Source organism: Lygodium microphyllum, chromosome 10, assembly GCF_053477565.2.
Source record: "Lygodium microphyllum isolate KBCC chromosome 10, Lygodium_microphyllum_v1.1.10, whole genome shotgun sequence".
In the NCBI taxonomy this organism is placed as follows: domain Eukaryota; kingdom Viridiplantae; phylum Streptophyta; class Polypodiopsida; order Schizaeales; family Lygodiaceae; genus Lygodium; species Lygodium microphyllum.
Window position 1 is genome coordinate 123,667,785 of NC_141144.1, and position 11,100 is coordinate 123,678,884.

Here is an 11,100-nt window from a genome sequence, read left to right on the forward strand (position 1 = left end):
TTTTAAACTCTATGCTTAACTTATGGTCCATGCAACCACCTTGAGCCATAGATAAGGAGAGTTCATTAGATTGCCTTGGCCCTCAACCTTAAGATTGACTTCCCAAAAGCTTCGGTCATCTTAGACCTTAGAAAGAGAAAATCACTTCTCTCCTCACTTCCAAAGGATCACATCTCTCATCTTTCTTAGTGAGAGAATTACATCTTTTGTTTTTCTTAGTAAAAGAATTACTCCTCTTCTTAATTCATTAAGAGAGAAAAGACCTCAAACCTTGACTTGTAAGGGAGAGGATGACCCCAAATGAATGCAATGCTCATTACACACAAGTAAACATTTCCAAGCGTCCCCGGATGCACACATAAATACATATACACAATGCTAATGCACTTTCTCTTCTTAGAACTCAATCCATCTTCTTTTATGTGTAACTCTTGGTTCTTGTATATACTCTTTGATGGACCTAAAAACGGGCCGGCACTGGCTCATGCACTAGCCGGACCTCGTCACTACGCACAAGACAACCTCTCGGCCTTGCGGCCAGGAGCGTCTTGAAAGGTGAGAAGGATCGAAGCTTGCACGCGAGCTATGGCGGGAGAGCAAGAGCAAGAAAGAGAGAGACAAGAAATGGGAACTCCAACAGTCACAATGTGTGACCGGGCCTTCCTTTATTCAAACTGTCACTAAAAGAATAAAGAATAAAGTGACGTGATGGGCGCCCGCCACCTGCAGTGTGCAGTGGCGGGTATTGTCAGTGTAGTAATACACGGGGCGGCACGGCGGAGGCGCCTTTACCCCCAACAACCTCCCACTTAAAGGCGAATCTGCCCTAGTGAGAGAGAAAAGAAAAAGAAAAGACAGTACAAATGTACATAGGTGAGGAAAGGTGACATCTCATCCAACGCCCATCAACCTCCTGAGGAAGGCAAAGCGCTCAGTAGTGAGGCTCTTCGTGAGCAAATCTGCAGGATTCTCGTCAGTGGAGATCTTGACAAGGTCAACACACCTGTCCTCCACGACACCACGTATGAAGTGATACCTCACCTCAATGTGTTTCGTCTTCGCATGGAAGACTGGATTCTTAGCCAACTGAATGGCACTCATAGAATCCGAATGCAGTGTAGGTGTAGCATCAATCCCAAGGTCAGCAACTAGACGGCCTAACCATATGGCCTCCTTGCAAGCCTCAGTGGCTGCAACATACTCGGCCTCAGTGGTAGACAAAGCCGTACACTTTTGAACCCTGGACATCCAAGAGATAGCCCCTCCAGCATAGGTGAATACATAGCCAGAAGTGGACTTCCTACTATCTGCATGTCCTGCATAATCGGAGTCAGTGTACCCCACGACCCCTGTATCCTGGCTGCCATAGCAAATACACATATCTGCTGTGCCCTTCAGGTACCTCATGATACCCTTCACGGCATCCCAATGTCTGCTGCCAGGTGTAGCCATATAGCGTGCCACAACACCAACTGCATGTGCAATATCTGGACGAGTGGCTATCATGGCATACATCAAACTACCCACGGCTGATGCATAAGGGATCTTAGCCATCTCGGCCCTCTGCTCATCTGTCTGCGGACAATCGGTCTGTGATACCTTCACATAAGAAGGTAATGGACAGCCAATAGGCTTTACGTCCTGCATGCGGAAGCGCTCAAGGACTTTATGAATGTACTCCCGCTGTGAGAGATACAAAAGTCCCTGATGCCTATCGCGCTTAATGCGCATCCCAAGTATATGTGAGGCCTGTCCCAAATCCTTCATCTCAAAGCTCTTCTTTAGCTGAGATTTAAGAGCATCTAGCTCATCATGAGCTTTCCCTACTATCAGCATATCATCAACATAGAGTACCAAGATAAGCAAACTGCCATCACGGGCTTTCTTCGTGTAAAGACACGGATCCATAGCACTCCTGCTGTAGCCCTGTGACTGCATAAAGGCATCAAACTTATGATACCATTCCCTAGGTGCCTGCTTCAAGCCATACAAACTCTTCTTCAACTTGCACACTAGGTGCTCCCTGCCAGGTTCTGCAAAGCCCTTAGGCTGATCCATATAGATCTCATCATGCAAGTCCCCATGTAGAAAAGCCGTCTTGACATCCATCTGATATAGATCTAAGTCAAGCTGTGCAACCAAAGCCAAGACTAAGCGCAGGGTGGTCATCTTAACCACAGGAGAGAAGACCTCATCAAAGTCCACACCATGTTCCTGCTTAAAACCCTTTGCTACCAATCTAGCCTTGTATGCCGGCTTGGGGTGTCCAGGGGTACTTTTCAGCTTGTACACCCACTTGCATGGCAAAGCCTTCTTGCCCTTAGGCAAGGCAACCAAATCCCAAGTCTCATTCTTATGCAAGGAGTCTATCTCAGACTGCATAGCCCTCTCCCAGGAGTGACTGTCACCCCTGCGCATAGCCTCATCATAAGTGAAAGGCTCTCCTGCATCTGTAACCAAAACATAATGCATAGAGGGCTGAAATCTGTCAGGTGGACGTCTATCTCTAGCAGACCGTCTCACCGCAGGCTCTGCTGCCTGTCTAACTACCTGTCCAATATCTTGGCCCTGTGGAGGAACTGCTGCAGGCTGTACTACTGGCTGTGCTGGAGCTTTAGGCTCCTCCTGAAAGATCACTCTGCGGATCTCAACCACCTTCTCAGGCTGCCTGTGCATCTTGTTTTCATGGAAGACGACATCATGGCTGCGTACTATTTTCCGCGCCTGCGGATCCCATAGGCGATAGCCCATCTCTCCTGACTCACCATAGCCAAGGAATATGCATTTAATGCTCTTTGGATCCAATTTACTCCTCTTGTCCTTGGGCACATGGCAGAATGCCTCACATCCAAAGACACGGAGATGCGCATAAGAGGGTGGCTTACCAGCCCAAACTTCCTCTGCAACCTGGAAATCCAATCCACTGGAAGGTGATCGGTTTATGACATGCACTGACGTACTAACTGCCTCAGCCCAAAAACTCGGGGGTAGGCCTGCATGGCTAAGCATAGAGCGCACACGCTCCTGAATAGTCCTGTTCATGCGCTCAGCCAAACCATTCTGGGGTGGGGTGTAAGGGGCGGTCAACTGACGCTTAATACCCCTGTCATCACAAAACTGCTCAAAAGCATGCGAGACATATTCTCCCCCATTATCTGTCCTAAGGCATTTCAGCCTATACCCAGTCTGGTTCTCAACAAGAGCAAGCCATCTCTGAAAAACTGCCAAGACATTGGACTTCTGCTTTATGGGATAAGCCCACACTTTCCTAGAAAAATCATCAATGAAGGTAACGAAGTACTTCGCGCCACCCATAGACATGCAAGGCATAGGCCCACAAACATCGGAATGCACCAATGCCAAGGGCTCACTCATGCGTGGCCTACCCGATTTCTTATGCGTAGACCTATTCTGCTTACCATAAAGACAATGATCACACGAGTCAAAACATGCATAATCCAAAGGCGGAAGATACTGCAAACCAGATAACATTTTCATTCCTTTCAAAGACATATGCCCCAAACGGGCATGCCAAAGTGATACATGTGGGATAGAGCCCACTGCCAAAACATGGTCTACAGAAGACCCAAATACAACAAGAGGATAGAGGCTGCCAGCCTTGGCGCCTCTAGCAAGCACAAGTCTGCCTTTGGTAATCTTCCAGGCAGAATCCCCAAAACAGACATGAAATCCTGCATCATCCAACTGTCCTGCAGACATAAGACTACGCGTAAGTGCAGGTACATGACGTACATCCCTGAGCAAAAAGGAACTGCCAGTGGAAAACTGCAACTGAATATCTCCACAGCCCACAATATCAAGAGACCTATCATCTCCAAGTCTGACTGATCCAGATACAGTACGGTAAGAGTGAAACCACTCACGGTAAGGCGTCACATGGAAGGACGCACCTGAATCCAATAACCAGCACTGTGCATACATACTAGGTGTCTCAGTCAAGTGTGAAGCATCAGAAGAACTAGCTGCAAGTATAAACTCATCACCACCATCGGACTCTTCAGTCTGCGTGACATTAATTTCCTCAATCTTGACGTTGGACTTCGCAGGTACTATGCTGCGATCAGAGGACTTCTCCTGCACTTTATCTTTCCCCTTATCCTTGCGCTTCTCATTGCGCAACTCATGACACTGTGGTCTAATATGGCCCTTTTTCCCACAATGATGACAAGTGACATTTGCATTGCGTCCACGCGACTTACTACGCGACTTGCCACCACGAGATTTAGACCGACCCTTCTGCGAGTCACGGCCTCGGCCATTACCACGGTCATACCTGTCATTCCTGCCTCTAACTGTCAAAGCATGACTACCACGAGAGGCATCCAAGTTTTTGCGATTCACCTCTTCCTGAAGAAGAGCACTCTCAACATCTGCCAATTTTAGAGTAGCACTAGAGGCACAAAGAGCAGTGCGGAATACATCCCATGACTCATTCAGAGTTCCAAGCAAGAAAAGAGGAGTTACTTCCTCTCCAAAGGTGATATCCTGCGAAGTCAGGTTCTTCAGTATAGCATGGAACTGGCTCAAGTGAGCAGACATAGTCGCATTATCCTTCATGCGCAGATCCATAAGCTGCTTCAACCAGTACATCTGACTCGCCGGACTTTTCTTATCATAAAGATTCTTGATCTTATTCCATAGATCCCATGCACTCTGTGCTTCCTCAAATACATTATAATGTACCTGTTCAGTGAGAGACAATACAATCGTGGACTTGCATAGCTCATCAAGTTCAAGCCAGTCGTCATTGTCCATAGTTTCAGGCTGCTCCCCACTCAACCGAAGTGGCTTAATCTGAGATTTCTGCACCAAAACCTGCCATATTTGACTCTTCCAGTAAGAGTAGTTGGTACCATCCAACTTTGTAATGTTAAAGATGGCACTATCATGCGAAGATGACGCCATTATGCAGGCTGGAAATGCCCAAACAGTCCAAAACGGCTTGCTGTTTTACTGCAGAAACTGCCCAAAAATGACCAAAACGGGGTCCAAAGGGCGAGCAAAGTGTGCCAAAAGTGGCTGCCCACTTAGTACTACGTGCGGTACACCAAATCAGGATATTTCAGCATGAAAAGTACACCTCAGTCCACCAATAACTGCTTGCTGTAATAAATTGCAGGTATGCAGTCTAGAGAGCAAACTGTCCCAAAATAGGATCCAATGTCAAGCAAACAATGCTAGGTCCAAAGCCGGCATGAAATGGACATAAGCAAGGCCAATGACAGTGAAAAGAACATGAGCTCAACACCAAGCATGTCAAAATAACATCTGCCAGTGAAAGGCACACCCCCAGACACTCTAGGCAAAGTGTTCCTGTAACTGCCAAAACCTGACACAAATAGGTATCTGCTCAAAGAGAAAGATCCAAATATGAGACTCAGCTCATAAGCATCCTGTGAACCAAGAGTACATCAATGCATATCCATAAAGATTGGAGTATGATCCCAAAGTCTCAATGTGTATGTAGCTGCTCAAGACATAAACTGCTCCAAATACATGTAAGTGCTCCAATAGCATGCAACTGTCAAAGGTCAAGAAAGCATGTAAAATGCTCCCACTGGCACAAAAGGCGTACAAAGCGAGCTCAGAAGCTCAAACAACCCAAGAGAAAGCACCAGTGATAAGTGACCCTGTCAATGCATCAAGCGCATCCGAGAGAGCATGACATACATGAAGCACCGGTCGTATTAACCATGAAGCAATACATAAGCCCAAATAAGCTCTCGGTCAACTCAATGACATCCAAATAGCAACCAAGATCAGTGATCAAGTAAGCCGGGAATGCTCAAATACATCCAAATCCAAGCTCCAAATGTCGGTATGGCATACACGAACCAAATAGCATATGTCACGAACCAAAGCATGTAATGCAAAAGCCTAACTGTCAAGCAGAGACATGAGGCATAGGTGGTCCACGAGCATGCCGAGTCGGTCCAAATGCCAGTGAAGACGGAGCTAATGCGAAGCTCAAAAGCATCCCATAATCTCATACATATGCTCCAAGTCGTCCCCAAATGTCAGAGATATCATGCCAAAGCTCAAAGCATACATCCGGTATCGGTAGGTAAGTGCCAAAGCATGTAAAGTACCTTCAGCCCACTGTTATTCCAGCATGTATTTACTGTTCTAAACAATAGATTTCAGCCCCAAATTCAAGCCAAAATCATGGTCAAACCAAATGCATACATCCCCAATACATCCGGGTAGGAAGTAGACCGCATACGGGCATCAAACAAGGTAACCGGAGTAGAGTATAAGCATTAAATGCCAATGCCAAGTGTGGCTGCCCTGTTTCCAGCACTATATAACAGTAAATAACAGTCCCAAATCAGCCAATATTTCAAGCCAAAATCATGGCATAATCATGTGCATACATTCCCAAGGCACTAGGCATCATGTAGACCGCATACGGGCATCAAATAGCACAACCGGAATGGAGTATAAGCAACAAATGCTAATGCCAATGGTGCTGCCCTGTTTTCAGCCTGTTATGACAGTTTATGATAGTCCCAAATCTGAAGAAATCAGCCCCAAAAGATCAAGACCAATGCCCAAAGCTTTAATGACATCAAACATGAAGTCTATAGCCCTCTTGATCAAGGTAGAGAGCAAGAAGCAATGGCCAAGTGTGGAGCTGAAGTAGATGAGTGCTCACAGCCTGGAAAAAATGATGCAATCTGCCCTGTTGGTGCTGAACTTGCTGCTGCTCCACATGGGCTGAAAAGGGGGTAATGGGGGGCTCAATGATGGCCCAAGGTAGGCACATACCAAGCCATGAAGGCCCAATGCAAAGGGGAGGGAAGATATGAGCTATGGAGCTCAAGAAGAGTGGCTGCCCTTTGTTCCTGCCCTGTTTCAATCTGAGAATACACTCAAATGCCTGCAAATGCTGAAGCAATACCTCAAGGGCAAGGCCCTGATGAAGCTCAAGAAGGCCAGGATGGAGCTCGGGAAGCCGGGGAGAGTCGGGAGCTCAAGAGGTCGGCTATGGCTGTCGGGATGGAGACCCAATGCGTGAAGCGAGTCGATGCGAAGGTCGGGAAGCACCGAGTCAAGCTCAAGCAAGAGAATGCCAAGCTCTGATACCAGTTGAAAGGTGAGAAGGATCGAAGCTTGCACGCGAGCTATGGCGGGAGAGCAAGAGCAAGAAAGAGAGAGACAAGAAATGGGAACTCCAACAGTCACAATGTGTGACCGGGCCTTCCTTTATTCAAACTGTCACTAAAAGAATAAAGAATAAAGTGACGTGATGGGCGCCCGCCACCTGCAGTGTGCAGTGGCGGGTATTGTCAGTGTAGTAATACACGGGGCGGCACGGCGGAGGCGCCTTTACCCCCAACACGTCTATCAAACTCTCTGCCTTCCTAAACATTGCGTTTGTAATACGTTGTAGTCCAACTGATCCTAACCCAATATTACTCCTCAGAGGGAGTCCCTTACACATTGCCTAATGGCACGAAGCACAGACATAGGGGGTCCTCCAACGGCTGAATGCCGCCACCCCTCTACGACTCTCCTACACCTTGGGGATTGGCCCCTCAATGCGTCGCTCAACATATAAACATTTCGCACAAAATCCACTCAAGGTACCATTTAATCGTATACAAGAATGTACCATTGTCCTTACTTCTCTTTTCCCTAGACCCCACAACTAGCCTATGGCTTAGGGTGTCCTGTCTCTCACTCAACGTGGGTCAAGGTTCTAATGAAAGCAATTGCTGTGCATCCAGGATTTCTGATACCTTTAAATATTTCCATGATTTATGCATATTGTGGATGCCAAGTGCTCAAAAAATTGTAAAATCAATATTGTGCACATGTGCAAAACATATTCAATGATTTTCAACTACCGTTCTTATGCAGCGTTGCACGAACCTAGCACCAAGGAAACCCTCGTGCTACTAGGCTCTTATTTTATAATTATTCACCGACCTATATGGCATGCAAACAAAATCCAGCAATCTTTTCATCATTTTTCTCCACATTTAGACACACTTTAACCACTCTACCCTCCCATCGATCAAATGTTGCATTATTGTATGGATTTATAGGGCATTTTGCCATCATTTTATGTGTAAAAAGCGAGAAAAACACACTAGAACAAGAAGGTGGGGTTGAACTGAGGCAAATCCTCATGCTTCAGTCCCCACAAATATTCACAAACATTGTTCTTAATTTTTATTAATTTTCCGCACCCAAAATGCATTTTTTTCCTATTTTTAGTGTTTTTCCTCTATTTTCCTTGTATTGTCCCTTATTTTTTGCATTATTTTATTACTAAAAATTCAAAATAGGTTATGGAATGTGGCCCTTAGTTCCTTCTTGCAGCAAAATTGAAAATTTAGTTGGTGTTCCTATTTATTTCCCCATTTTTATGCCCAAAAATATCATTTTCCCTTGATTTTCCATATTTTACGTGTTTTAGTGTATTATTTTGAGCCACAAGATGCATGTTTTTCTGATTTTCTGATTATGATCAACAAGTACTCATGGAAAACAGCATCATAAACAATTTTTAGCCCACATGAACAACATTTTACCAATCAAAAACCATGAAATCTCAAATTTCCTTTGAAAAAATTTAATTACCGCTTATTTGCGTGTTTCGGGTTTCATGTCCATGGTTGCAAATCTGAAAATCAACAGCACTTCATGCTCAGCACGATCACAAATCACCATTTCCAGCCCGTGGAGCAATCCGATCCATGCCGGACAAGCCTCCACCATTCTTTCTTCTTCCTTCTTCTTCCCACATGAATTCCCCCTTAGAAGAGAGAGAGGGAGGAGAGAGAAAGACTAGATTTCTATCTCAGCATTCAGACCATCAATTGAGGAGAGAAGGGCGGCGATAAGATCAACATACAGAGGGGAATGAGGGGCCAATGTCTGTTGAGTAGGTTGTTTGCAGGCTGCATGAGGCACCATCATCCATCAAGCGCATTTTTCGGCCGTTGAAGGCGCCTTCTTCCCCACGTTTTTCCTCATATTCTCTCTCCACGATTGCTACATTTTTTGTTTCATAAAATTTGGGCCCCAACCTTCCCTAAAGGTCATGACCATTTGGCCACTCCAATGCCCACCTCTTCAAATCTTGCCCAACTTCTTGGCCATTTTCCCGTCCGGACTCGAACTTGAGCTCTGAAAAATCCTGGGCGTCCGGCTTGGCATTACGCATTGGCCAGTAGCTCGTGTCAACCCGCACGACTACCTAAAAAATTATGAAAAATCAACAAGTGTCACTCGGGCACCTTTAAAGCACTTCGGCGCTTAAAATCGTCCTAGATCGAGCCGCCGCCTTTGACATTGAATATTTTTCCCTTGATATTCATAATTTTTAGCTATTTTTAAGCACTTTCTAGCACTAGAATTCCGCTCTCATTGGCGACCACGGGATAGGGTGACTGAGCCCGTCGAATCCACGAACATATCTGCACATAAACAACCAAAGAAGCATCAAACTGATACAAAACAAATATATAATAAAACTCAGCACAATGCTCCCCCTACCCCTGACAGAACCAAGGCATGACATCCACAAGGAGTAGGCCTAGCATCATCTAATAGAAGATCCGAAGTGAGTCACTAACCAGCTGCTCCAACACAGCCAAACTAAAAAAACCTATCAAAGAGGTTGCCCTAAGTGGTAGTCTGAACTACATACCAACTAAAGACAACACAACTAGGAGCTCCTACAAGGCGAGGACTCCTATAGCCTGATCACGGAGTATTTTCTTTCAGTACATGTCTTCTTTTAGGGTCTTTATTTTATTAACATACTTGGGCATGTAAAAAGGAGGGAGCTGAGTGTAGTGACCCAAGGAGGACAGGGCATTGGTCTCAGGACCTGTCTCGGCACCCAAGAACCTACCAAGCCCTCGCAAGGCGACACTTAATTCTTTTTTAACGCTCACTTTTATTTTCGCTCCAACCTTCCTTGTTTTGGTATTATTTTTCCAGCAAGAAGCCACCCCTAGGAAGACAAGGTATCGGCCCCGGGTCTAATTCGTCCCCAGAACCTGCCAGGCCCTAGCAAGGCAATGATCAACTGCTTATATATTTTCATTCCTTTTCTTTTCTTTGATAGGGGTTAGAACCCCTTTTTACACACCTTCGTATTTATATTCATCTTTTGGGATGTTCAAGGTTTCTTGGCATCATCATTTTTATCTTTTGGCAGGCTTCTCTAACTGCCTCACTACTAACAAGAACTCCTAGAACGGCTGCCTAGTAGGCTAACAGAACAGGGCCACTAGGAGTTCCTTCTAAAATAGGTCTTTCGATGCCTGATAATGTCTTTACAGGAGACAATGACTACTCTGACCTCCCTCAAACATACTTAGCCTAAACCTAGGACTTCATGCCTTAGTTGCCGGTCCCCAACAAAAAATGTATCCCCTCAACAAGTACAAATACACATATAACAGGAAAGAAAGGTACTTGTAAAGGAGAGGTATCACCTGGATTGGCCACACGAAGCCTCCATCGCAGCAAAGGCTCCAGGCTTCAACAAATTCCACGAATCACGAAACCTGCCCAGCACAACACTTAAAACAAAAACCCAATTAAACGCACCCGCACTAGACAGGGAAATGGCCCTCTTGGCCTAATGAAATCAAACATGACTTTGCTAATAGATTGGCCCTCTTGGCCTAATGAAATAAAACATGACTACGCATAACATCCCCCTGGAAACAACTATGATAGACATCAAAGCATACCATTCCCAGGGGAACAGAGGCTCGTAGCCCTAAACTAGGTGCATTAGATTATGACCCATCCCTCCTGCGTATATCGCAAGAGGTGTTCGCATCACATGTCGTCTAATCAGTCTGTGGGTCCAAGATAGTAAAGGCAGATGAGTCTCACCTACCCTCTGCATCACCCAGATCAACCATCGTCTGCCAAAGAGGGCATGTTCAGAAAGCATACCCCACAAACGACCAGGTCCTGTCTCACCATCAATATATATATCGGGACAAGGGCCACAATTAAAGAAGAGGTCTTCTTCATACGCAAAATTAGCCAATGAATCGGCAAACTGATTCCAGCTTCGTGGAATCAGCTGAAAAGACACTCTAT